Below are 25,402 nucleotides of genomic sequence, written 5' to 3'. Positions count from 1 at the left end.
TAATATATTTATCTTCATTAATTTTTAATTAAAATTTAGCATTTTCTTCAATTATGAGTGAAGTCAACAAATATTATCTCAAGAATAGATCTATAGGCCTCACAAAACTGAAAAACAAGTTCATAACACAAAAAAAAAGTCAAGAACTCCAGAGACTTTACTTAAAACTTTTGTTTCTTTCTGACTCTACACATCCAATGCTAGTTTAATGAAGGGTACAAAACTGAATTGCCAAAATGAAGTGCTAAATTAATTGGTTCTAATGTGGTGAATTAATTTAAATTAATTTGGGTATTTGTGACTAATCTGATATGATATTTTTCAAAGTAGAAAATTTATAATTTCTTCGATTCAATTAATCATTTAAATAATTAAGTACAAGTTAGATGTTGATATAAAAAAACAGATAAGATACAGCTCCCATTTCCATCTAATAGATAATCTAATAGAGAAAAATGGCACAAATAACTAAGGTTACAATATATAACATGATAAGACAAATTATTATGAAAAATTTAATGAGGGAAAGATGATTGAAATCTGGTAAGGTGTCACAGAAGCATTTGAATCAGACTTCAAAAGAAGCTGAGACCAACTAAGAGTATGGGGGTAAGGAGAGTACATTTTAGTCATCAGATGAATAAAGGTCTGAAATGTAATGGAATTAAGATATATGTTAATTAATGTCATAAACTTGATGATCATATTCTCCGAAACAGAAAACACAAGTTAGTGTTAATTAACTTCACTTTATAGATAAAGAAATTGAAAGATAGAGAGATTGTATAATTTGTTCAAGGTCATGAATAAAAGCCAGGACTTGTATAGGTATAGATTGGCTAGAAGCTTATTTAGTGTTTCTGAGCAAAAGAAAGGAGAGAGAAAAGGAAAGAAGGAAGAAAAAATATTTTCTCTCACAAGATTTTTACAAGTAATGGGAATCTTAAAAATTCATGGTTATTACAATTTTCTATTGACCCTGCCCTAATATACTAGTTGCTTAACTTTTATTGTATTTTATGAAATGTCAAAATGAAAGCAAACAGCAGGTGTTCTAAGTAGCCATTATTTCAACAAAGGAAATATAAAGTACTATTGGGAGTCTATGATGTTCTTTCTGCTAAATCTAATTTACAAGATGATTGCACTAATTATGGTTGGCTGATTGTATTCATTTCACTTGAAGAATCTGCAAATACAGTTTCTTAAATGGTTCAGGAACCATAATGTTTCTTTCTAAAACTGAGAGGTTTTTTTTTTTTTTTAAATAATTGCTTCCCTCCTCCTCCTTATTACTAGTACTTCTCAAAAAATCAAATTTGATTTTTTAATCTCAAAGGTCTTTAGACAAATTGGTGGGTGAACTTTTCCAATAACTTGTCCTAAAGTTGATCCTAAAGTCTCTCCTAAATCCTCTTTTAGGCTTTACTTTCCTCTTTTGTTTGCTCTGTTAGTGTACAGAGAGTCACAGAGCATTAGAGCTGTAATGGATTTTAGTGCTAATATAGTGCAACCTTCTCACTTTACAGATGAAGAGGCCTCGAGTTTAAGTAACTTGTTCAAGGTCACATAGAAGAGCCAGAACTAGAATCCAGATCTTCTGCCAACAGAGTTGTACCACTCTACCATTCTGGACAGCATCTTCCTCATACTAATTCTTCATACACTTGACTACAGGTATTGCTCACATCTCAGAATATTATTTTCCAGAATAAAGAATTCTACCCTACTCTGACTTTGACAGAAAAGAGGTCAAATATTTGCTTTCAGACTGCATGTACCTAAACAGGATTAAACTACAAAATAGCTTTAACAAATTCAGGAATAGTCATTTATAACATCTCTCTTATAAGAACATCTAATTTTTCTCTCTTATTTATTCTCATATGAATTAGAATATTCCACTTTTCATCGATTATTCATGTTCATGTCTTGGTAGACTGTCAGTTTCATTATGGAGAAGATGGGTCCTTGCTCATTTTCGTTCGTTCCTAAGAATTTAGTAAAGTGATTTGCTCATAAGACATGCCAAATAAATTTTAAATGAATGCATACATAAATATCTGACTGAACTTAGAGATTGTGAGCCAAGAATTATGTGGCATTACCTTGGGTTGAAAGAAGAAAACAGTTAAGAGCTTTTGTTTGATATTTTTATACAATATAATTGAGGGAGGCTTTATAAAATTTCCTATCAATAGAGACTGATTTAATCTAGATTCTATCTTGAATAGATTTAAAGCTATTGGGTTTGGAAACAGGAAGTATTCTCTTCTATGATATTACAGAAGGTTGTGCCTGACAGCTTCACTACTTAGTTATTTGCTTCTATCATCGAGGAAATATTTGATCTAGTAGGTATGTCTTAATTCATCTCTGTGTTCATTTGGCACTAAGATTTCACTAAGTGAAATCTTAAATAGAAATTTCCAGCTGTGAGAGTCAAAAGTCAACTCTTCTGATCATATTATAGTACATTGCATCTCCTGTAAATTCATCTCATTGCCATGAAAAGCAAAACAAAACAAACAAAAAAAAACCCTCAAAAACAAGCAAGCAAACAAAAAGCCCCTATGATTGTTTTCTAGAGCAAACAAGATTTATATTAGGACTTAGTGAGGATAGATAGATAGATGACAGATAGATAGAAAGATAGATAGATAGATAGACAGATAGATAGATAAATAGTTGGAGATATATTATATATATATATATATATATATATTATGGTGACTTAAGTTTTTAATATTTCATTTTCATTTTTACAGTGTCAAGATGTGTGGTTGTATGATAAGCATGACATATTAGTCACTTTATAAAATCTGGGAAAATGTTCTCTCAGTCTTCTAATGGTTATAAGAATCATATGATGTGTGTTGTGTACAAAACTATTGAAAATCATTTATCACTTTTTTAATTAATGAAGAATTAGAAACTTCTGGCAGAATGTCTATAAGAGGTGTTTCAGAACTCTTAGTGAAGTTTTAAGCTATTAAAGCTTAAATATAATAGGAAAAATAAATGAGAACTAATGTCAATTGGACAAATAAAGACTATTTATTAACATTGAAGGTTGAGAAAGTTTTTCTTTCTGTCGGTTTTTGTGATTCCAGTACCTAGCACAATATATATGGGTGTGTGTGTGTGTGTGTGTGTGTGTGTGTGTGTGTGTGTATGAGAGAGAGAGAGAGAGAGAGACAGAGAGAGACAGAGACAGAGACAGAGACAGGGACAGAGACAGAGAGAGAGAGAGAGAGAGAGAGAGAGAGAGAGAGAGAAGAGAGAGAGAGAGAAGAGAGAGAGAGAGAGAGAGAGAGAGCTAAATTATGTTGTTACAATTTGGTAGAAAAATATTTCCTGATGAATCACATTGAATGAAATCATATTATTGGTTACCTGTACAATGCAAGTTTCTATATGCAGTATATATAGCACACATGAGGGTAATATTGTAGAAAGAAATCTATGTCAGCTAAGCCATACATAAAAAGTGCTTTTCAAGAACACAAGATGACAGTATTTCCTTAAAAACTCTCTAAAAATGAACAAGCTAAAGAAATATGCAATAACTTTAGGTGTTAAATCATAAGTGTAAAACTAAAATGCCCCAACCTCCTCTTTACAAACACCAGAACTGAGGATGCTGGAGGTTACTTGACTTGTTCAAGTTCACAGAAATACATAGCATCATTTGAACCTGGACCTTCTAACCCCAGAGCCAGTGCTCCATACAGAGTGCCACAATTTTAAGAGAGCCTTGCAAAGAAAGAGGAAGAATACTACAAAGCAAATAATGGGGAGTTTTATAAAATCAAGAATGTTATTGAAAGTCTTGGTTTGTAGGGCAATAGAACAACAATAGTGCAAGATATAAAAGGGTCACATAATAAACTAAATTTGGAGCATAAGAAATGTTAATAAGGCATGAAATTAGCCTACTAACTTTAACTGGTTTTTAAGGGAAGGGAATGAGTTGTATGCAATATTCATTGATTGCTAGAATTGTAGAGTTTATTTAGTCCAATTTAAAGATGGAGAAATGGAGAAATATAGATTATCATTTGCCCGATGGCATGTGTGCATGCATGTATATATACATAGACACATGCATGTATGTGTTGTGTCATGTATATATACATTATATATCTTAATTACTTTTAGAACTGAATATAATAAAATTACTCAATATTCAAATATAATAAGTAATGGAATATTTTGGTAATTATTTTTTAAAAATTAATGAAAAAATTGTTTAGGGTTAATATACTTTTCATACCCAAAGTGAAAAAGGCAAATGCAAAGAGGGTTTTCAGTTATATGTCAGAAAAAGGAGGGAAATCTGAAAATGAGTATAATGTGATTTATGTAGCTCTTCCATAGTTCCATAGTTCTTATTTTATCACATTCACTAAGAATCTGGAATAGATTTACAAAGAAGGAAGTATATTAGTATGGTCATCAGAGTTTATGTTCAAGAAGGAATTGAACTTGTGTCTTATGAATATTGTCTGATCATGGAATTATAAGGGCTCAATCTAATTTCTCAAACCTAGGCAATATTACAGTCATAGATAAACTAAGCAAATTTAAAAAAAAACAGGTTAATAGTCAAAAAATTTTGATGATAATGGGGTTGGAATCTCATTTCCCTGTTCAAAATAAGAAAAAAAAACTGGTGAAAGACTTTTTTTATTATTATTGAGACTGATAATAAAAGGATGGTTCAGCATTAGAGAAAAAATACTACATAATTTTAAAAAATTAATAAGGAATCTCTTGCCATGCCATTCTCTCAATAAATACAGAAAAAAAACCTTTTAGAAAAAAGTATATCATCCCTTTATATAAAAATACTAAGATGTATATAAAGACATGAACGAGTTTGAAGTTGAGGTTAATGGAGGAGTTTTTAAGGAAAAGCACAGTGTAAATGCTACAACAATTGACATGACAGCTCAAGGAGAAAACAGCATAATCAAACTGTTGAAGAAAGTAACTGTTTTGGATCAATTGGCCTAATGAGCAAAATTTTCCACAATTTTTGAAACAAAACTTTGCTTCAAATTATACATGGCACGTGATAAATAGAAGGAAATGAAAGATGATAAATTTGAAAGATACAACAACAGTGTTATTTTATAAAAGGAGACTGAGGAAAATAGCATAAAGTAGAACCAATTGATATTATTAAATGCAATGTATATACAAATTTTAAATGCTTTATTAATATGCATATATATATATGTGTGTGTGTGTATATATATATATATATTTGCTGAGACATTTGGGGTTAAGTGACTTGCCCAGGGTCACACAGCTAGGAAGAGTTAAATGTCAGAGGTTCGTTTTGAATTCAGGTCCTCCTGACTTCAGGGCTAGTGCTGTATCCATTGCACCACCTAGCTGCCCCAATAACCAAATAATTTAAAAATTATAGCAACCTTTAAGATTTTTTATCACACCCAGCAAAGTTTTTACAAATTAGGAAAATGAGGCCAGGAGAAATTCAATAACTTACCAAAGAATATCATTCCATTTAATAAGAGAGTCAGGATTTGAACCTAGGTTTCTTGCTCTTTTACTGTACTCAGTTTCCTGTATATTTATGTCATCCATATTTCAAAGGACAAGGATGCTTAAATGGGAGAAACTGAAAGAAAACACAAAATTAAAGAAGTAAAGGTAGAAGAATGACCATTCAGAGGATTACTGCCTTTTTATCCATTTAGTGTTTGATGGGACTTCTTTGAAGGAATGTGGCTTTGAATACCACTGATCATAAGCCCCCTTCTAGTATATTTCCCCAACCCCTCAATCAGTCAATCAGTTGATGTCAACTAATTTTTACATAAGGGTATTTATTGATAAAGTATAGCAAGGATAGAAGTTATAAAAACATCTGTCAAATGTAGTTTACTCTGAATATACTTGTCATCTGGGAAAGTAGGACTCAAATTTATAGTAAAATGCATCAAAGTACTTTCATAAGGTGTATAAGAGGTACTTTGCAGATGTGGGTTCTAGGAATATTTTTTTCCCTTTACAAAGGCCCCAACAGGTTTAGTGGATAATTATCTTCCTTGCTTAAGTTGTCTGGCCCATTCCAGAATGTATTATCTCAACTGACAGATGAAGCCCCTGCTTCGCTGTGTAAAGCAGTTTGCTCGCCCCACCTTCATCCTTAATAATTGACAGTAATCTTATTAACTCAGACATTACCAAAGGAGGCAGGAGGGAAGAGGAGCAGGAAGAGGAGAGAGATATAGTCATAGAAAAAGACAGAGACAGAGAGATAACAAGTCTCTTTTTTCAGAGACAGAAAAAAATCATTCCTGTGAATATTTTGTACAAATATTGAATTCTGGCTCTGCCTCTACTAAACCCTCAATCCTTTTAGCTCCTAAGCCAATTATAGGGTTTTTTAATTATCATGTAGTATGGGGTCTCTTGAGTTATTCATGGCCAGAAGCAAGTTCTTCCAAAGTTATAAATATTGGATTAGAACCAAGCAATGAACATCTCCATATGGTCTGTTTAACCCACATGTAAGTTCGTACCTGAACATGTTCTAAAGTCTGGGCTTTGACATTCTACATATAAAATAAAAACTAATGGAACTAATAGTTCTAAAACACTTTACATTAGAGGGATGTTAAATTTTGTATAAAATGTTAGCTGAAGCTTTGCAGTAAAATATTGACTGTTTTTATTATTTTTAATATGCCTTCTATTAATTGTACTAAATAACATGAATGCTGTTGAAATAGTTTATTCTACAATAAATGTTACACATTTAACATACTGCAACGTATCTAATGATATAATTATGAGTTATGCCATTAATAAATGTTATCTTTATTGAGGATAATACTGAATATGATAGTAACTTACTTGTAACATGATTAAAATTGTTTCCACTTTACTTCTCTTTACTTTTGTGTGTTAGCTAGTATTTGAGGGGAGGGGGATAGTTTCATTGTTTAAGCAGCTATCATAAACACCCACTAATAACTATAGAAATATCAGATTGAGCAAAAAAAATTATAACTTAAGAAAGCTCACAGTCCCTGTTAACTTAACACATTTTGATAAATAACATGTTTTTAGAAACCAGATCTTAGATAAGAGATGTTTCATTAAGTTCTGTTGAGTACTTTGGTCTGCTAACTTTGTATTTCTTGATCCATTAAAACAATATCTCCAAGTTCACTATAAACAAATGACCTGCTACCTAAGTCCAAGAGCTTTGGGAAAGCTTTGCAAACATAAGTCAAAGCTGTGAGAACTTCGCTTATCACAGAATCACATCTCTCAAATATTATAAGCATAAATCTGCAAAGGGTCATAACAGATAAAATCTTGTCTCTCAAATTTGGAGTCAATTTTGAATCAACACTAGTTTTCTTCTTTTTGTTGTTATTACTTGCTTCCCCCACAAACTGCTAAAGAGCTGAACAGTCAAGGGGAAATGGTTAAGAAAGCCAGGTCAAGTTTACTGTTTTACAAAAAAGCATGCAAATATTCAGGAAAATGAATTTATCATTTTCACATCATATAAGAGTTTTGCTTTTAAATCAACTATGTTTTCCTGGCAAATTCACGTCTATAATATTGCTGATGGCAAAAAACTATTTTTCTCTTTTAAATAATTGGATAACAATTTACACAACCTAATAGTATCCCAAAAAGCAAATATGAATTTATGATGGTGATGGCTATATTTGTGTTATACATTTGTAATTTAGTAATTGAACTATGTTCAATTATATATTGATATATATTATTATTATATAATTATATGATATTTGTCTCGTTGTGACTTTTCTTGAACTTTTTTCTTTCTTTAAAACAATTTGATTTTACCTGATTATACATAAAGAGCATTAGTAAATAAACACAGAGTTATAAATACAATAGCTTAGACTTTGAATGTATACTGGCTATTCTGTTTAGCACCTAGGGAGCCTGCTAGCCCAGATTGAACAATGCTGTTCAGTAATAAAGATGAAGTACAGTCATACACAGGATCATCCCAATGTTTATTTGCTTCATGATTAATGGCAAATAAGTTGAGAGATGACAGGTCAGTGATTAAGGAAATTAGAAAGTTTTGGGGGGATTAGAGCAGAGAAAAATTGAATAGGGTAAAGCAAACGTTTAAGGTGTAGTAGATACTGCAAGGGACAACTAAACTAATTCTTTTGTAAGGTCTGAGAACTGTTTTTCAATTTGAAATTTTTGCCTATCATATGTTACTATCTACTGGAGGATTTTAGTCTTCATAACATCAACACTTATATATCCCCTGCTCCAGTGGAATGTGAAGAATTAAAATCTATATTTATAAAACCAAAATTAAAAAAAAAATTATAAGTGAATTCTCTCCTCCCCCGTAGGTGCCTACCTCACTCAACTTCTAGTCTTATTTCTCATAAAATCTAATATTGCATAAATTCTGAGATATAATGATGGCATTTTCTCAAGAATATGTGTGAAAAGAAGAAAACACAGGACATTTTGGTTGTTGAATGCTTTATTGCAAATGATACATCTTGGAGCCAGTTGAACAAAAATTTTGGAAAGGAGAGAATGGAATTTCTAACATGAAGAAGATTAAGTGAACCTTTTAAACAAAAAGATAGATAAATTGAATCATGATGTTGTATCCATTCTGCCTTGCAGAGTAAAAATGCTAAATCACATAAACATATTTTTTTTAAAATTAGGGGAGGCAATAGCTAGCAGGGAAACCATGTGAAAAGAAGTCTCAGAAATAAATTTGTTGGGTTAATAATAAAAAATGGTATGATTGAACATTTACTATATATATTTATACATTATAATATAGAATATAACATATTACATATGTTATAATATAGTTATATATTAAAATTGCATATGCATAAATATAAATTCATATAGGCACATAGCAAATAATCACATATATTCATACATGTGATAGATATTTAAATCTATGCGTGTGGTTTGATAGCTATAGATAGTTTGGGAAATATGAGGAACAGGAATTTTGAATGGGTAAGACATTTTTCATGGTTATAATCAAATTTAGGTGAATATTTTTTCTCTTCTAAATCCTTCATCTTGTGATAAAGCACCAGCCTTTAAGAATTTCCAGTCAGAATTGCAATAAATATTTAACACGGATTTTCCTCTAAAACAGAACAATTCTCTGATCAAAAGGGTGTTTTATTGGTCAATTCCTCAAAGATAAAATTTCAGTGTTTATAAAAATCACCTGCCCTTGAATCTATAATTTCCCCATTCCCACTGAGAGTGAAGTAATGATTGCTAATTTGAGAGACATTTTTGGTCCTAGAAAATTTAGATTACTAAATTGAAAATTATTAAATACACAGTTGGGAAGTGACATAAATGTATCTTGGTGGTAAAGATTTTATTCATAAACAGAAAATGAAACTACAGTTGAGTCAGAAATATCAAGCATAAGAGCAGTGATATTTATTGTGTTGTAATAAATTAAATTTTATTCTACATTGCAACATTATACATTTTTGTGACAGCATTTCATGAGCAAAATCATCTAGTAAATTAAGGTGGCAAATTTTTAGGTAGGTGAATTTGTAGTGCATTTTTAAAATGAACACCTGTGAGAAATAATAATGAAGACACAATTAAATTTACAGTGTATTTTAAGATTCTTATTATGGTAAACGATAGAGCATAGATCACAAAAATTAGTTTCAAAATCTGGGTCAGATTCTAACTAATTATGGACAATTTATTTTTCTTCTTACTAATTCAGTTTCTGTAATGGGCTGAGGCTTGAGTTGATGCACTGAGGTCCCAAGCACGTGAGGCTAAATAGTAATTGGACCATACTCTATTAATATATAAGCTTGGAGAAAGAATGGCCCCCACCCACTCTTTGTGCAAGTCCTGATGTGTTGTATAGGAAATGACGTTTTTGGTGGGTGGAGGCAGGAGAGTGGAAAGGGAAGCAGAAGGAGAGCCTGCTGGCTGGTGTCTTGACACAGCTGCTCCCATTGCCATTGTGAGGGCCCTTCAGCTCCAACCTCCCTTTGCTAGCTGGCTTCCTATCGCAGCTGTCCATATTGCTATTGCAATCCTTCCTGTCCATATTGCTATTGCAATCCCCCCTCACCTCTACTGAGAATAAAGATTGAAGATTTTTCCCTTAACCTGAATTCCTGACTCTGGCTGATTTTAAATACACGGTCATCACAAGTTTCCTCATCTGTAAAATGAGGAGGATATTCAGATCTCCTGCCTCACAAATTGCTGTGATAAAAATGCATTATAAATAGATTTTTTAAATTGTATGTTTGAATTATTGCTATTGATTTATTTTGATTTACTGTCTGTTGGGTGGGGAAAATGGATTTAACTATGTATACTATACCTCTCAAATGAAAACCTATTTGTATTTAATCTATCAACAATACCATGTGGTAGATATTTAATAATTTTTTTCAGATAAAATCAGAAAAGCATTAAGGTATAGCTCTGATAAATGTTTCTATTTAACAGATTTTTAAATATATGAACATATGTTTTGATTAAGAAGTGAACCCTATAAAATTAGAGTTACAAACACTCAAATGGACCTGAAGATTAAATAACAATTTAAAATTTTAAAGAATATCTTAGAATTGGAATGGGAGCCTAAAACCTGCCCAGGGTTACAATTTTGAAATATAAAGAATGAGACAACCTATACTCAAAATAAGCTTATATTCCAATGGAGGAATACTGATGTATTTAAAAAATCATATACACACACATATATTTATTTATTTAATATAATACATTATATATGTATTTATATAAAAATAAAGATATAGTATCTTTAAATACATTATTATGTATGTGTATGTGCATACACATCATGTACATGCATACCCACAATACAGTACATTTATTGCATTTGTTATATGTCATTATGTGTCTATTATGTATACATATATTACATGATGTCACCAAAATTTTAATGTAGTTTCAAGAGTTTAACACTACAAATATATACATAATAGTGAAATGTTATAGATACAAATGATAAAATACTGGAACAGGAGTTAGGAAGACCTGAGTTCAAATTCTTTCTCAGACACTTAATTAACTATGTGGTAGATCACTTAATCTCTGTTTCAGTTTCCCACCTATAAAGGAAGGGTGATAATAATAGTACTGACCACCCAAGATTGTTGAAAGATCAAAGAAGATAATAGTTGCAAAACATTCAACCTCTCTTCTGGTACATGGTAGACACTCCACACATATTTACTATTGTTATTATTATTATTGTTGTTGTTATAACCTAAGCTGTATCCTAAAGGGTAAGAGAGAGAGAGAAAAAGAGAGAGAGAGAGAGAAAGAGAGAGAGAGAGTGAGATTCTCTGAAGCAAAGATAAGAAGAAAGTACAGTCTAGGTATGGAAGATAGCCAGTACGAAGGCATTGTAATAAAAATTGGATCCTCTTATTTTAGCAACAGAAAGCCAGTTTGGCTGGATCACATTGGATGAGACTAGCAAGATAGTTTGGTGCCAGGTAATATAAAAAAATCTAAAGAATGTTGTTGATATTTTATTCTAAAGGGAATAGAAAGACACAAGTTTAATAAGTAGGAAAGCCTGCACATATGCTTCTCTAGACTCACCAGAGACTGATTTTCTGTGGTACTGAGATAAAGATCTCTGATGAATAGACTAAAATATTAGATACCGGGGTCTTAAGCTTTATCTTACATTTGATAAGAAAAAGGAACCTCCACCTCACCCCATCCCAGCCCCATCAAAGAAAAGAAAATCAATACTTTGAAATGCTTCATCTTGTTATAGAAATTATTTGTTAAAATTGTATCATTCAGTTAAAGCTCCCTTATGAATTTGACAGTATAATTAGAACAGAGCTATTTGTTGCCTACTTGCCTCTCTTTTCAGTTATTTAATTTAAATCTTTCAAATTCTAATCCAGCATATTACAGACAAATACAGATCCAGTGCCCTCACTATGTGTTTAGCAGGCTATTTCAAATAGAACCACATTAAGGTACTATATCATATAACAGATCACTATAGAAAGAAATTGGTCTCTATTTTCCAGATATTGAACTTTTATGTTCTTCTCACCTAGGAGTTAAAAGCAACTAACATGCATAATCCAAAGTCCTGTGAGGCTTGTGTGTATCAGAAAGGCAGTGCATTAATTTATTCAATAAGACATATAGTACATTTATTTTCACTCAAATCCACCTTTATATCAAGTTACCTGGCAAATCAAATGACCAATGAGAAGTCAGGCCGCTTGGAATTTGAATTAAAGATGGCTTAGGCCAAACTTGCCTTACACATAGTCAGCTGAAGCATTAAATCAATATTTGTTCATTTGATTTGTGGATTGAACAAAAGCTGAATATCAATAACTTTAGACTTAAGGAAGTGTTAACAGTGGAGTTGAGGTAATGTATTCTTTTTCTCGAGAGTTCTTCAACTAAACTATAGAATAGCATTATTAAGTATTTTGTAGAGAGAACTATCCTAAATTGTTATGAAAATACTAGGTTCTTCTTTGGATGGCTTCAAGTAAAGGATAGATAACCATCTGTAAGTATATCATAGAGAGGATAATATTAAAGCAGAAATAATTGGTTTTCCTTCTCTATTGGTCTTTAAATAAAGGATAAATTAAAGTCTTTAAGTATGATATAGGAAAAAAAATATTTTAAAGGTAAATGGAGATGGTGGGTTTTCCTTATCTATAGGATATCAAGTAAAGGATGGAAAGCTGTCTTTAAGTATATTGTGGAATAAATTTTTATTCAGGTCTGTGCTGGATTATAAGGACTTTGAATTGCCTTTGAACTGTGAGATTCTGGGATTCTGATTTGGAGGATATTAAATATTATTTCATTGAGCTGTGACAGAGTATATACCTTTACCTATTGGAGTACACAGCTAGTAAAAATGCTATTTCTCTTCCTTAAATAAAGCTGAATAAACATTTATGAACTCTTATTTTTTTTTCTAGACAAATTTTCCTCTTTTTATAAACTCAATAAGCTTAGGGACTCTTTTTCAGACAGCTGCTGAGCAACAAAGGAATCACACTGGGTTTAAAATTTAAGTAGTTATACTTCTGTGATTTAATAGCATTCCTTAGCTGAACTGAAGTTAGTATAAAGTAATCCCCTTGATGACTTGTTTTGAATGAGGGGTGATTTACATTCTTATGTTTTTTGTGTGTTTTGTTTCTCTTTTGCCTATAGTAGTATAATAACAATGATAATAATTCCAAATAATTTGGAAAAGTAATTTCCAAAGTTCATCAATTGCTTTTTATATATTGTATCATTACTTATGATGACATATTGTGAAAGATTCTATTCTTACCAGTAAACCTTTTCCAAATTACATTCTCAGTTAAGTTGCTCAGGAGTTTCTTATAGTTAACCCTATCCATATTGTCTGTATTCTTGCTAACTTTAATAAGATCCTAGATCTTTTATAACCTTTTCACTAGATTTTAGAAACTATGTTTATATTCAGCTTTTTTTAGCCAGAAATCATTTGGTAAATATTTAACAACTGGCTCACCAACACATTTTGAAATCTAGTCTGTGTTATTAGCATTTAGTCAACCACTTTTAAAATTTTAGACAATCAACAAATTAATAAATCAAACTTTCATATGTATCTGATTTCTGATATGTAAATATTCACACTGAAAATATAAAAATTGTTTCTCATGAACTAATTTGAGCTAGTTGCAGCTCAAATTCCAGGACATGTTCAGTGGCATAGACAGCCTTGTAGCCTCCATTGTTATTTAAAGAAAAATTGCAAGAGTAACTATATTTTATGAATATAAAAACACAAAAAGAGAATGGAAAAGCAAATTAAGATCTGTCATTTTAGCTAAACAAAAACTGATTAAGTTTTGATCTCTTCTTATATTTTGTTTAGGAAAATATGTCATAAAATGCACCCACCATCAAGGCAGAGAGAGAAGATCTTCACGTTATTTAGCAGGAGAAAACATTAAAAATATCTGTAAAATGTTCATTTAATTTGACAGGAACAGAATTTGAAGTCTAGGTAGTAAGTAGTCAGAAGAATTTGGAGTGAAGTTAGAAGTAGTTTAAACTCAAGATAAACTTCTATTAATATAGATACCATTTAAAGCTGAAAAACAAAAACAGGAATGTAAAATTTTAAAACCCACACGGTAACAAGATTCCCAATAAAGTTCCACTTTTAAGTAGCCATTAGGCTTAACTGAAGAATCCCTGTGATATCGCCAAAAGTATAACTACTTGTATTTCTAATTGTAACTCATTTATTGCCTGCAACTGTGTTATAGCCAGCCTTTAGTTGGTTATTGACATCACTTATGAAGGATAAAAATAGATTTGTGCAATAAAGTTTTTAAGCCTTCTCACTAACCCACCAACCCCCTGCAGTGTTTCATCTTTGCTGTTCCCTTAAATTCAATACAGCATCATGAGACTTAGTACACTCTCCTGTACGTACTATACTCCCCGATAGTCTCTGTCTGTCTCTCTATTTCTCTGTCTCTTTCTCTGACTCCATCTCTTTTTCTATCTCTCTCTCTGTCTCTCTCTATTTGTCTCTCTATCTCTGGCTCTCTTTCTCTGTCTCTGTCTGCAAATTTGCTTTACAAATTGCAAGAATGTATTCTTTGTAATCTTCCACCAATTTCATCCATAGTTGTATTAATGAGTTTATATTCTAAACTGATTTTGCCTACAGTATCTTTGTCTCTATTTGACAAAAAGATCAGGTGTTTGTTTTGATAAGGCAATTTTTAGCCTCTTTTAACCTTCTTAATGTTGATTATTTTCAATTAGTTAAACTCCTTTAGGAAATGATAACAGTAGTTAATATTGTTTTCCCTTATCCATTTCCCATTTTTCAGCATCTTAACTTATTGAAACAAGTCAAGTTGAAATTATTGTGATTACATTAAGTAACTTCTCAGTTTTCTCTTTTCATTTGTTTTTTATCTTTGCTCTAATGAGTCAATTCTCTTTATGCTGGTTTGAAAATTACATACATGTGTTACCCACTATTTCCTTTTTATTAAGAAAATTTGTTTTTGTTTTTCTCGTGTTCTTTAATAGTTGGTTTCTGGGTTTTCACTTTGGAGAAAAAATGTTCCTGATAAGTTTCTGAGTAGTCTTTTGATTCCTGCATAAATTAGATTTAATTGAGCCAGAGTTGCATTGTCATCAGTCTCACTCTCTCTTCTACAGCCAACACTGTCCAGTGGCAGAAAAGTCAAGATGACTAGTGATGACTCAAAAATGCAGTAAATGACCTTAGCTTCTTTGATGTCTAATTAAATTCTAAGTACACCACACACTTGCTTCACCTATGCTCATGGCCATTTAAACAAATTTTTCTCATTTGCCAATTCCACCAGGAGAAGTTTTACATAATTGGAGTAGACATTCCCCTAACTTACTGGAGGGTTTGAGACCTTTTTATTATTCCTGGTTTAGCCCATCTTCCAAAACAGTGTGGCTGGTGTGTGTGTGTGTGTGTGTGTGTGTGTGTGTGTGTGTGTGTGTGTGTGTGATACGGGAACTACCTACCAGTGGCTGCTCGAGATCTAACTCAGACCTGTCAAATGGGTCTCTTTATGTCAGAGGATGATGACGATACAAGGAGACTGGGAGGCAGTTGCGTCCTCTGACCTCTCTCCTCTTCCCTCTTGTCTCCAAATTATTTCATTCCCAATCCACCCCATGCTTTGCATGCTTTGCATGTCCTTCAAATGTTATGATTCACAGCTATGGAGGCTTTTGGAGAATTGACCTACCCCTTCACTTAGGCATGGACCTTAACAATTCCCCATTTTTTGTTTTATGGAAATGGGATTATTTTCCCCACATAGCCTGGTCAGTAAGTTTGTGCATTAGCTATTATCTAAGTCTACATGCTAAGGTAACTGAGTCCACATGCTAAGGAGTGCAAACAGCACTATAGTAGCTTTTGAGATGTCATAGAGGCAAACTTTCAAACAGAAAAGAAGATTGTAGTCAAAACAGTCATTTTTCATAAGTTTATCATCAGTCTCCTGGCTCGGCCCTTTGATGTGTTGGACCATTTAATTACCCTGGCTAAAAATGTGTTACCAGGTCTCTTCTCCCTTTCCTTCCCCATGGGTTACCGAAGGAACTCTGGGAAGATCCTACTCATGAACAGCTCTCAAGCACTGCTGCTTTTTTTGTTTTCTTGTGTTTCTTAAGTCCCATGTTTGGGCTCCATATGTTGTGATACAGGAGACACCCACCAGTGGCTACTGGAGGTCTAACTCAGACCTTTCGAATGGATCTCTTCATGTGAGAAGATGATATTAATACAAGGAGACTGAGAGGCAGTTGCTGTTCTCTGACCTTTTCCCTCTTCCCTCTTGCTTCTAATTTATTTTATCCCCAATCTACGAGGAACATCTGCCTTAGTAAAAGCTGCTTTGCAACTCCTTCAAGTATTATGATTCACAGCCATGGAGCTTCTCAGAGAATTGACCTGCCCCTCCACTTAGGCATGTTCCTTAACATGTGTGCTACAATTTCTTGGAGCCACAAATGAGATGGGTGAAGGAGTCAGAAAGCAGCCTTATAAATGGCTCAGTTTTCTCCAGAGATAGTAGTCTTTCCTGAATAACCCTATATCCCTGAGTAGTCCACAAAACTTTCTATTTTTTTTTAATTTCTCATGGTGGCATGTCTTTTTGCATTCAGTCACTGATACACCTATAAGTAAGCAAAAATGAACCTAAAAAAGATTTTTAAAATGTGGTAAAGACCTCACAGAAAAAAAAAAGTATCTATATTGGATGCAGTACAATTGTGAAAAAAGTAAATGTATCATTTTTTAAAAGATATTTGAAGGAGTACAGGATGCTATAAGAGATAAAGGAACCTAAAACAGGTATAGCCCAAAATAGAAAATTATTTAGACTATAGTCAAAGCTACTTACTCCTATTTTATCATCTCCATAAAATGTCTATTTGTTGGTATAGAGAATATCCTTGATGATGGTAAGAGAATGGAACAACCTGGTTTTTACCTTTTTCTATGGCAGACAATATCTTTATAATCACATAACTGACTGAAAGGTGCAAATAATACATAATTCTACTCTATTTTCTGATGACTATAAATTTGAATATAGAAGTTAAAATATAGCTTTAGAAACTTTCCACCATAGTGGCTCTTACATTAGTATTAAGATCATATAAGATTCCTTAATAAATGGAACCTAGAGATTACTTTGTTCAATAGTAACATCAAGTGAAACATAAAATAAGAAAATACATTCACTTCTGCCCTGGGACAAGTGAATGGGGATTGCCTTTAGATAAAATAATTCTACAGAAACTCATTTTTGAGATAGATAGATTAGAGTGACAGAGACATAAAAGAGACAAAGAGTCATAAATATTGTTATGTGATAGAGCATCTATACTATGTGACAAACATTGTACTAACCCTTGGGGATACAAATAAATCAAATAAGAAAGGCCCTGCTCTAAAGGAACTTATATTATTATTATTTTTTTTTAATATTTACTTTTCCAATTACATATAAAACAATTTGTTTGCATTTGTGTTTAAAACTTTGAGTTCCAGATTTTTCTCTTCCTCCCTTTCCACTTCCCCATTGAGAAGGTGTTGTGTCCTGCTTTCTAGAGCCCCCCAAGTTGGGGTGACAAAACATACTGTTGCTTTCTGGAGCCCCCATGCTGACATGATTAAAATATACCTTCCTAGTGGAGATGTAAGGAGCAGGATTCCCGAGATGGTGGAAAAATGGAGTCCATTTATTTCAAGGAGTTTCCCCTTTTTATAATATAAGAAAAACAACACTGTGCATGTAGAACCACAAAAACAATTTGCTATTGTTATGTAGTTTGCCACCTGGTATCACTCTTCCACCGGCTGTCACTCTGCTTCAATCTCAACACAGGTTGTCACCATCCCTTGACTTCTCAGGAAGGCTGAGAGCCCTTAGGGAAGATGGGGAGCCAAACCAGACATTGTTAGCAGGTTGCCTCTGGACTGAAGGGTCTTAAACCTTACCCAGAGTTTTCTCAGAGACTGTGACCCTCTACAAGAAGGCATGAGTGAAGTTATGCAAAATATTTCATAAAAGTCATTTTCTGAAAGAAAACATAGATCTCCCTCTCCTTCAAAAATGCCTCAAGAAAAAAAAATAAAAATTAAAAAAATAATGCTTTAATTTGTATTCAGAAACAATCAGTTCTTTCTTTGTATATAGATAACATTTTGTCCTTATAAATCCAAGAGTAGTCTTGGATTGTTGTATTGCTGAGAGTAACAAAATCATTCACAACTGATTATCCCACAACATTGCTATTGTTTTGTTCACAATACATTTTATTTTGCATGAATTCATGGAGGACTTTCCAGATTTTCCTGAGAGCATCCTCCTCATCATTTTTTAAAGCTCAATAATGTTTTATCATAACCACATTGCACAATTTATTCAGCCATTCCCCAATTGATGGGTATTATCTCGATATCCAATTCATTGCCATGAGAAAACAACTATTATAAATATTTTTTGTATATATAAGTCCTTTTCCCTTTTTAAAAATCTCTTTTGGGATACATGCCTCTAGTTGTATTGTTATGTTAAAGGATGTACATGATTATGTAGCCCTTTAGGCATAGACCATACCTTTCAATCATTTATCAATTAGGAAATGGTTCTTTTTTTTTAACAAATTTGATGCAATTCCCTATACATTTGATAGATGGGGAGTTCCTCAGAGAGATTTGCTTCAAAATTCATCACAGTTACTATTACTAACTGTATTCATGCCCCCATTAATTCTGTTCTCTCTTTCCTTTTATTCTGTCCTTCCTCTGACCACCCCTTCCTTGATATGCTCTCTCTTCTATCACCCTCCCCTATTCTCATTATCTCCTTCCCCTCCTACTTTCCTTCAGGACACAATAGCTCTTTATACTGATATCGAGGTTGTATGTTATTTCTTCTTGAGCCAATTCCAAAGAGAGTAAGATATACTCACTTCCCTTTTCTTCCCCCTCTTGCCCTCCACTGCAAAAGCTTTTTCTTGCTTCTTTTGTGGCAGATATTTTACACCATTTCACCTCTTCCTTTCTTTTTTCCCCCAGTATATTCTTTCTCATCCCTTAATTTTATTTTTAGATATTATCTTTCATATTCAACTCATACCTGTGACTCATGTCTATATATACTCCTTCCAACTGTTCTAACAAGGAATAAGTTCTTATGAGTTACAAGCATCATCTTCCCATATAGGAATGAATATAAACAAATTAACTTATATTAAAACACTGATTTCCCTTGCCTGATTACCACCTTATTCTTCTCCTGAATTTTGAAAGTCAAATTTTCTATTCAGTTCTGATCTTTCATCAAGAATGCTTGAAAGTCCTCTATTTCATTGAATGTCCACCTTTTCCCCTTGAAGATTATATTCAGTTCTGCTGGGTGTATGATATTTCTGAGATATTATATTCTAAGCCCCTAAATCTTTAATGTAAAAGATGTGAATCTTGTGTTATGTATGCTGCCTGGGCTTCACTATAATTATGTTGTTTCTTTATGAATATTTATAACATGTTCTCCTTGACCTGTGAGTTTGAGAATTTGGCTATAATATTCCTGGCAGTTTTCACCTTGCAATCTCTTTCAGGTGAAGATTGGTGTATTCTTTCAGTTTCTACTTTACCATATTATTCAAGAATATTAGGACAATTTTCCTTGAAAATTTCTTGAAAAAATGATATCCAGGCTTTTATTTTTTTACTCATTGTTTTCAGGTAGATCAATAATTTAAAAATTATCTCTACTAGATTCATTTTCCAGGTCTGTTGTTTTTGCAATGAGATTTCATATTGTTTTCTATTTTTTTTTTAATTCTTTTGGTTTTGCTTTATTGTATCTTGATTTCTCATAAAGGCATTAGCTTCCCTTTGTTCAATTCTAATTTTTAAGCAATTATTTTCTTCAGTGAGTTTTTATACCTCTTTTCCCATTTGGCCAATTTTGCTTTTTAAGACATTCTTTTTCTAATTAGTTTTTCGTATTTTATTTTTGTATCACTCTCATTTTTCTTCCCAATTTTTCCTTTATCTCTCTTATATGCTTTTTAAAGTCCACTCTATTATTGAGGTTCAAAAATAGTTGTTGCAAAATTGGTTATATTTTCTGATTTAAAGTAGCTTTATATTTTAAATTTATCCTTGTTGAAATAAGACTTTCATCAAGCCAAATTTGAGTGTTTTATGGTTTAAGATATTTAAAATATATTACTCATTTTAAACTCATAAGAATTTTTGATAGTTAATATAGGTATTATTACAGGGTTGCTGGATTTAATTTTTATTTTGTTTTTCTTAAGATAAAGGGACTTATTAAAAGAAATTAAGTGGTTTACCCATGATTACATATCTGAGTGACAAAACTAAGAACATGTAACTATATTGGTATAATTAAATATTTACAAATCTGGAAGTTCCACTGAAATTATGTATTCCAAATCTGATGTTACCTTGTTGAAGATCATTTTTTTCTGACTTGAACCTTTTGAAATCTGAACTCAGCTCTGTGGTCTGTTTTTTTTTTTTTTTTTTACTCATCCCAGTCTACTTGCTATGATCTAATATCCAAGCTAGAAGCTCTCAGAGAGCAAAATCTGTCTTTTCACCTTTCTTTTTTATTCTTGAAACATAAGCACAGTGCTTGGCACTTAGTAGATATTTAATAAATGTTTATTAATTGACTATGACTTCTTGCCCATAAAAGCCAAAGAACTATTTGTTTCCATCTGTAAGTGTACTTCTGAAAAATGCCTCTTCATATCAGATGTATAATACCTCTTAGGAACTTCATGAAGGGATTTTAAAAGTTATAATTTGTCATACAAGTAAAAATTTTCTAACTGCAACAAGATAATAGACAACCTCATATAATTATTCTTACCTAAGTCAGAGGATAATAGACAATGTTACATAATCATTCTTACCTAAGTCTGTGAAAAGGGATCTGCATGATGATCCAGTAAAACATCTCTAAGTTTAATAGGTTTTAGTAATTTATGACTACTTGTTTCAATTTGAATTTCAATATCTTCCTGAGTCTTCTAGTTTAGTGGGGTAGTTGACAAAAGTACAATCAACAATAATTTTATAAAAAGTCAACAAACATCAATTGACAATAAGCAATTTAAACATTTGCTTAAGATACCAGGTATTCTGCTGAGCACTAACGATGCAAAAAAAAATAAAAAATAAAATAAAAATATGTTGCCTGACCTAAAAAAGCTCATATTTTGATGGGGAATTCAAGCCTTATACTGGTAATTAGCTCATCTTAAGTGTAGGGGCAATGTAATGTTCCCTAATGTTATTGTAGGGGCAGCAGTGACAGGCTTGGGGTCAAAATAACCCAAATTTTAATCTGGCCTCAGACACTTACTAGTTATGTGATCCTTGGCAAGCCATTTCATCCTTTTTGCCTCATTTCTTCATCTAAAAAATGAGCTACAAAAGGAACTGGCATACCACTATAGTATCTTTACCAAGAAAACCCCAAATGGGGTCATAGAGAGTCAGATATGACTGTAAAGATAAAAAAACAAAAAAAGGTCATGTGGTTTCCTCCTCTATGTGAATTTAGAGAGTTTTAGAGAGAAGTTATGAATTCAGTCTTAATTGTTCTGAGATCCCAGTTACAAAAAAACAAAAAAACTAACAGGTAGCCATTGTATATTCTGCCTTAATTTACATTTGTATCTATCTGTAGTTAACCCCAGGAGCATTTGTGGTTCAGGCAAAATTCAGATTACTGGAAACATTTAGGTAATAAAAACAGCAAATAGTACATTAGAGACATGCAGAACTAAGTGCTGTGTGTAGTGAACAAGGGGAACAATTGGTTGTAGCTTGTTTCCAGACTCTGCTCTGTGCCATGATTGAAAGCAAATTCTTTAGCAGAAATGTATTTGTATAATTGCCAGTGCCAGTTTGTGGATTATAGAAGTAAAAAGGAAGCCAGAGATTTGCTGAACTAGACTAACAGTATATGGTAAACTATTGATAGAGGAAAAGGACATATGTAGATTTAAGAATCACTGGGATAAAATTAAGATTTAACCCAAGAATTATTGATACCCTAGGACAAATAAGATATCAGAACCAGATATATAGGTAGTAGATAAATAGATACATGGTTACATGTGTAAACAGACAGACAGGTAGATTGGTAGGTAGACAGACAGACGTGACAGACAGGTAAATAAGACAAAGAGGCAGAAAGAATAGAGTTTTTATTAAGTATTTATTATATATCAGGAACTATACTGTCTTCAGAATGTGAAAAATAAATAAACAAACAAATAAATGAATGAATAAATGAATGGATAGATAGGTAAATAAATAAATAAATGAAGAGGGAATTTCTCACCTCAAGTAGCGTACACTGTAATGGTAGAAGAAAATACATAAAATTGTTCTTGTATGTAAGAAGTTGGTGTAAAATGGGGAGTACTTTGTTTCAGAAGGGGCCATGAGCAGGTCTGAGATTGGAATCAGGACAAAAATGAGCTTGGAAGAAGTAGGCATTTTCTTAAGTGGTAGTCCCAATAATCAAAAGTGGGGGCCACAGGGACAATGGCATCTCTAGAGTGGGAAAGATCCTGAGGCAGAAGCAGAAAAATCCAGATTGAGTCAGTAGCAGATACAGAAGATAAAAAAGCTTGGAAGAATTAAATGTTGACTTTAGTCAAGAAAACTAGGGTCAGTGTTCCAGCATCGAAGCTATATTGAAGGAATGGATAAGGTATGATCTAAGTAAGCAAACAAAATCAGTGCCCAGACACAAGCAGGACACAATAAGAATTAACTGACAAGAATTGACATCTAATATTTAAGACTGAATATGATAGGTAAGGAAGAGTACAAATAAACATGTACAATGAACAGACTGAATTTAGTACAGATTGGAGATAGTACATAGCATCAAAACTTTACTACCATAGGACTGTTGAATTTTACCTATTGTTTAAGCATCCTCTTTAAATGAGTGATTGACAAGATCTGGTGATGCCCTAGAAATTTATAAAATCCTAAGAGTTAGAATAGAAGAAATTTGGACAATAATCTAGTCCCTCATTTTACAGATGAGAAAACTGATACCCATGGAGCTTAAGAACTTGACAAAGATATGAAGTGGAAGAGCTCAAACTAAAATCTCCAATTCCATATCTAAGAAGGTCTTTGTCCACTGGAGAGCAATGAGATCCTTTATACTAGAGGATCTTTATCATCATTATCATCATCATCATCTATTTTGCCCTCTGGATGCAGTACCATATCTCTACCAAAATTCTTGGACATATCTTTATATCTTTTGGAGATGGCACTCAAAAATGTTATTTTCTAAAAAACTCTAGCTTATCATTTATAAGGCATTTTTTCCCTTACCTTATACTTCAATCATCAGAGTAAAAGTCATATGAGATTCAACAGCTTTTTGACCAAACACATTTGGTTTTCTTTTTCTCTATTATTTATTTAAAATAGTTTGATAATATTACAGTATATCACTGCTCAAAAAATATTCTAATATATTGATCTTGTTTTATTCTTTCTATGAACCATATGTTCTTTGAAGTTCATACTCACAACACTTTTCTGGGACCCTTTTCTCATTTGAAAATATAGAGGTAGTATGATAGCATAGGAGGAACACTGAAGACAAATGATCTTCATTTAAGTTGCATCTCAGCCACATATCAGCTAAGTGACCTTGGCCAAATCAATCTTATTCCCAATTTCCTTATCTATTAAAAGGAATATCCACTCATGTACCTTAAAGGATCTTTTTGAGTATCAAATGTATTAATATGCATAAAAGCCTGTTCAAAACTCTAAAAAAATTAAAAATCACTTTTAGAAAACATTAAGTAATTATTGTCATAAATATCAGAGCATATATAAAATATAGCTCATGGAATCATTAACTTAAATTTGTAAAAGGCCAAAGAAATCTTCCATCCCAACCATCTCTTTTACCAATGAGAAAATAGAGATCCAAATAAGCTAGTTGACCTATATAAAATCACATAGGTAGGAAATTATTTCTTTATATCTGTATGCTCATCTGTCAATGAGGAGATAATTGAAGACTAAATTATGAAGATAGGTGTCTTATACAGTGAGACAGAGGAAAATATTGTCTCTGTAGTCAGAAGCCTTGAGTTGCACCCATACCAGTTGTAGTGACAAGAGGACTGACTGGCCTTGTTTGAAGTCAGGAAACCTGGAGTAAATTGTTGCTCAAAGATTATGTTGGTAATTTGATTTCCCTGCATCTCAATTTACTTGTATATGAAATCCAATTAATGTAACAAAAATTAACCTGCCTTGTGGCCAGCAGTGTGTTTAGCATCAAGGATACAAAGAAAAAAATGAAAAGTCAAGATCATCTTGTTAATACGGAATTATATTGCACGTACTTCATAATTTAAAGAACTATGTAAATTAGTTGTTATGACAACAATTTAACTATGGTCAAAGCCATGAAATTTTCTCTCTCTTTTTATTTTTTCCTGAAAATTTTCCTGAAAATGTATCTCATTACATTTCCTGAACTTCCTCCTTGTATTGATTGCTTCCTTTTTAAAAGATCATTTGGGTTTGTGTATCTCCTTTATTAAAATGTAAGTTCCTTAAAGATAGGGACTATATTTTTCATCTTTGTAGCCTCAGTATCATAATAGTGCCTTTCACATAGTAAGTATTTAGTAAGTTTTTTATGAAAATTATTATTGAAATGTTTAATTAATTTAAGTGCACTTAAGAGTTATTCTTCATATTTGACAGCACCTAAATAAGGAGGGAAAGAATAATATTACTATGATTATAGGTATGACTCAGTATACATAGACTTTAATTATGGAATAAATAGTTTGAAGGAATTTCTTTTTTGTCTAGAGAAGTTCATAATCAGAATTATTTTAGATGAGGCGATATGTTTCTAAAAACACTTCTTTAAGCCATTGTGTATATGTGCCATATTTCCAATATGAGATCAACTCCTATGATTTTGCATTTGATTCTAATCTTACTAGGTTATTTTTACCAGTGACTATCAGGCATACATTGGATATTTCTGGAATTGATCCTATTTTACCAAGGATTTAGAAGTTACAAAGTGAGAGATTTACATAGATAGGTCTTCAGCAAAATAGAATAGACTAGTGGATTATCCTTCTTGGAAAGAATGTTACTAGAAATATCCTAGAGATAATTGGGTTTACAAGCATAAATTGGAGTAGTCTCTGAGTTTCCCTTTAT

At 32.2% G+C, this 25,402-nt stretch overlaps 1 protein-coding gene across 4 annotated transcripts in view; it reads left to right on the top strand.

Annotated features, from left to right (window-relative positions):
* Positions 1–25,402, top strand: part of CTNND2 (catenin delta 2) — a 1,133,181-nt gene that overhangs the window by 93,500 nt on the left and 1,014,279 nt on the right. Inside the window, exon 2 of one of the 4 annotated variants that reach the window (XM_051969855.1) lies at positions 1,530–1,677. The exons of the other annotated variants lie outside the window; for them this stretch is intronic. The gene's annotated coding sequence lies outside the window, so the exon portion shown is untranslated. The remainder of the gene's footprint in view (positions 1–1,529; positions 1,678–25,402) is intronic. 4 annotated transcript variants of the gene reach the window in all.

Source organism: Antechinus flavipes, chromosome 1 (genome assembly GCF_016432865.1).
Source record: "Antechinus flavipes isolate AdamAnt ecotype Samford, QLD, Australia chromosome 1, AdamAnt_v2, whole genome shotgun sequence".
NCBI lineage: Eukaryota > Metazoa > Chordata > Mammalia > Dasyuromorphia > Dasyuridae > Antechinus > Antechinus flavipes.
This window is presented reverse-complemented; position numbering and strand designations above follow the sequence as displayed.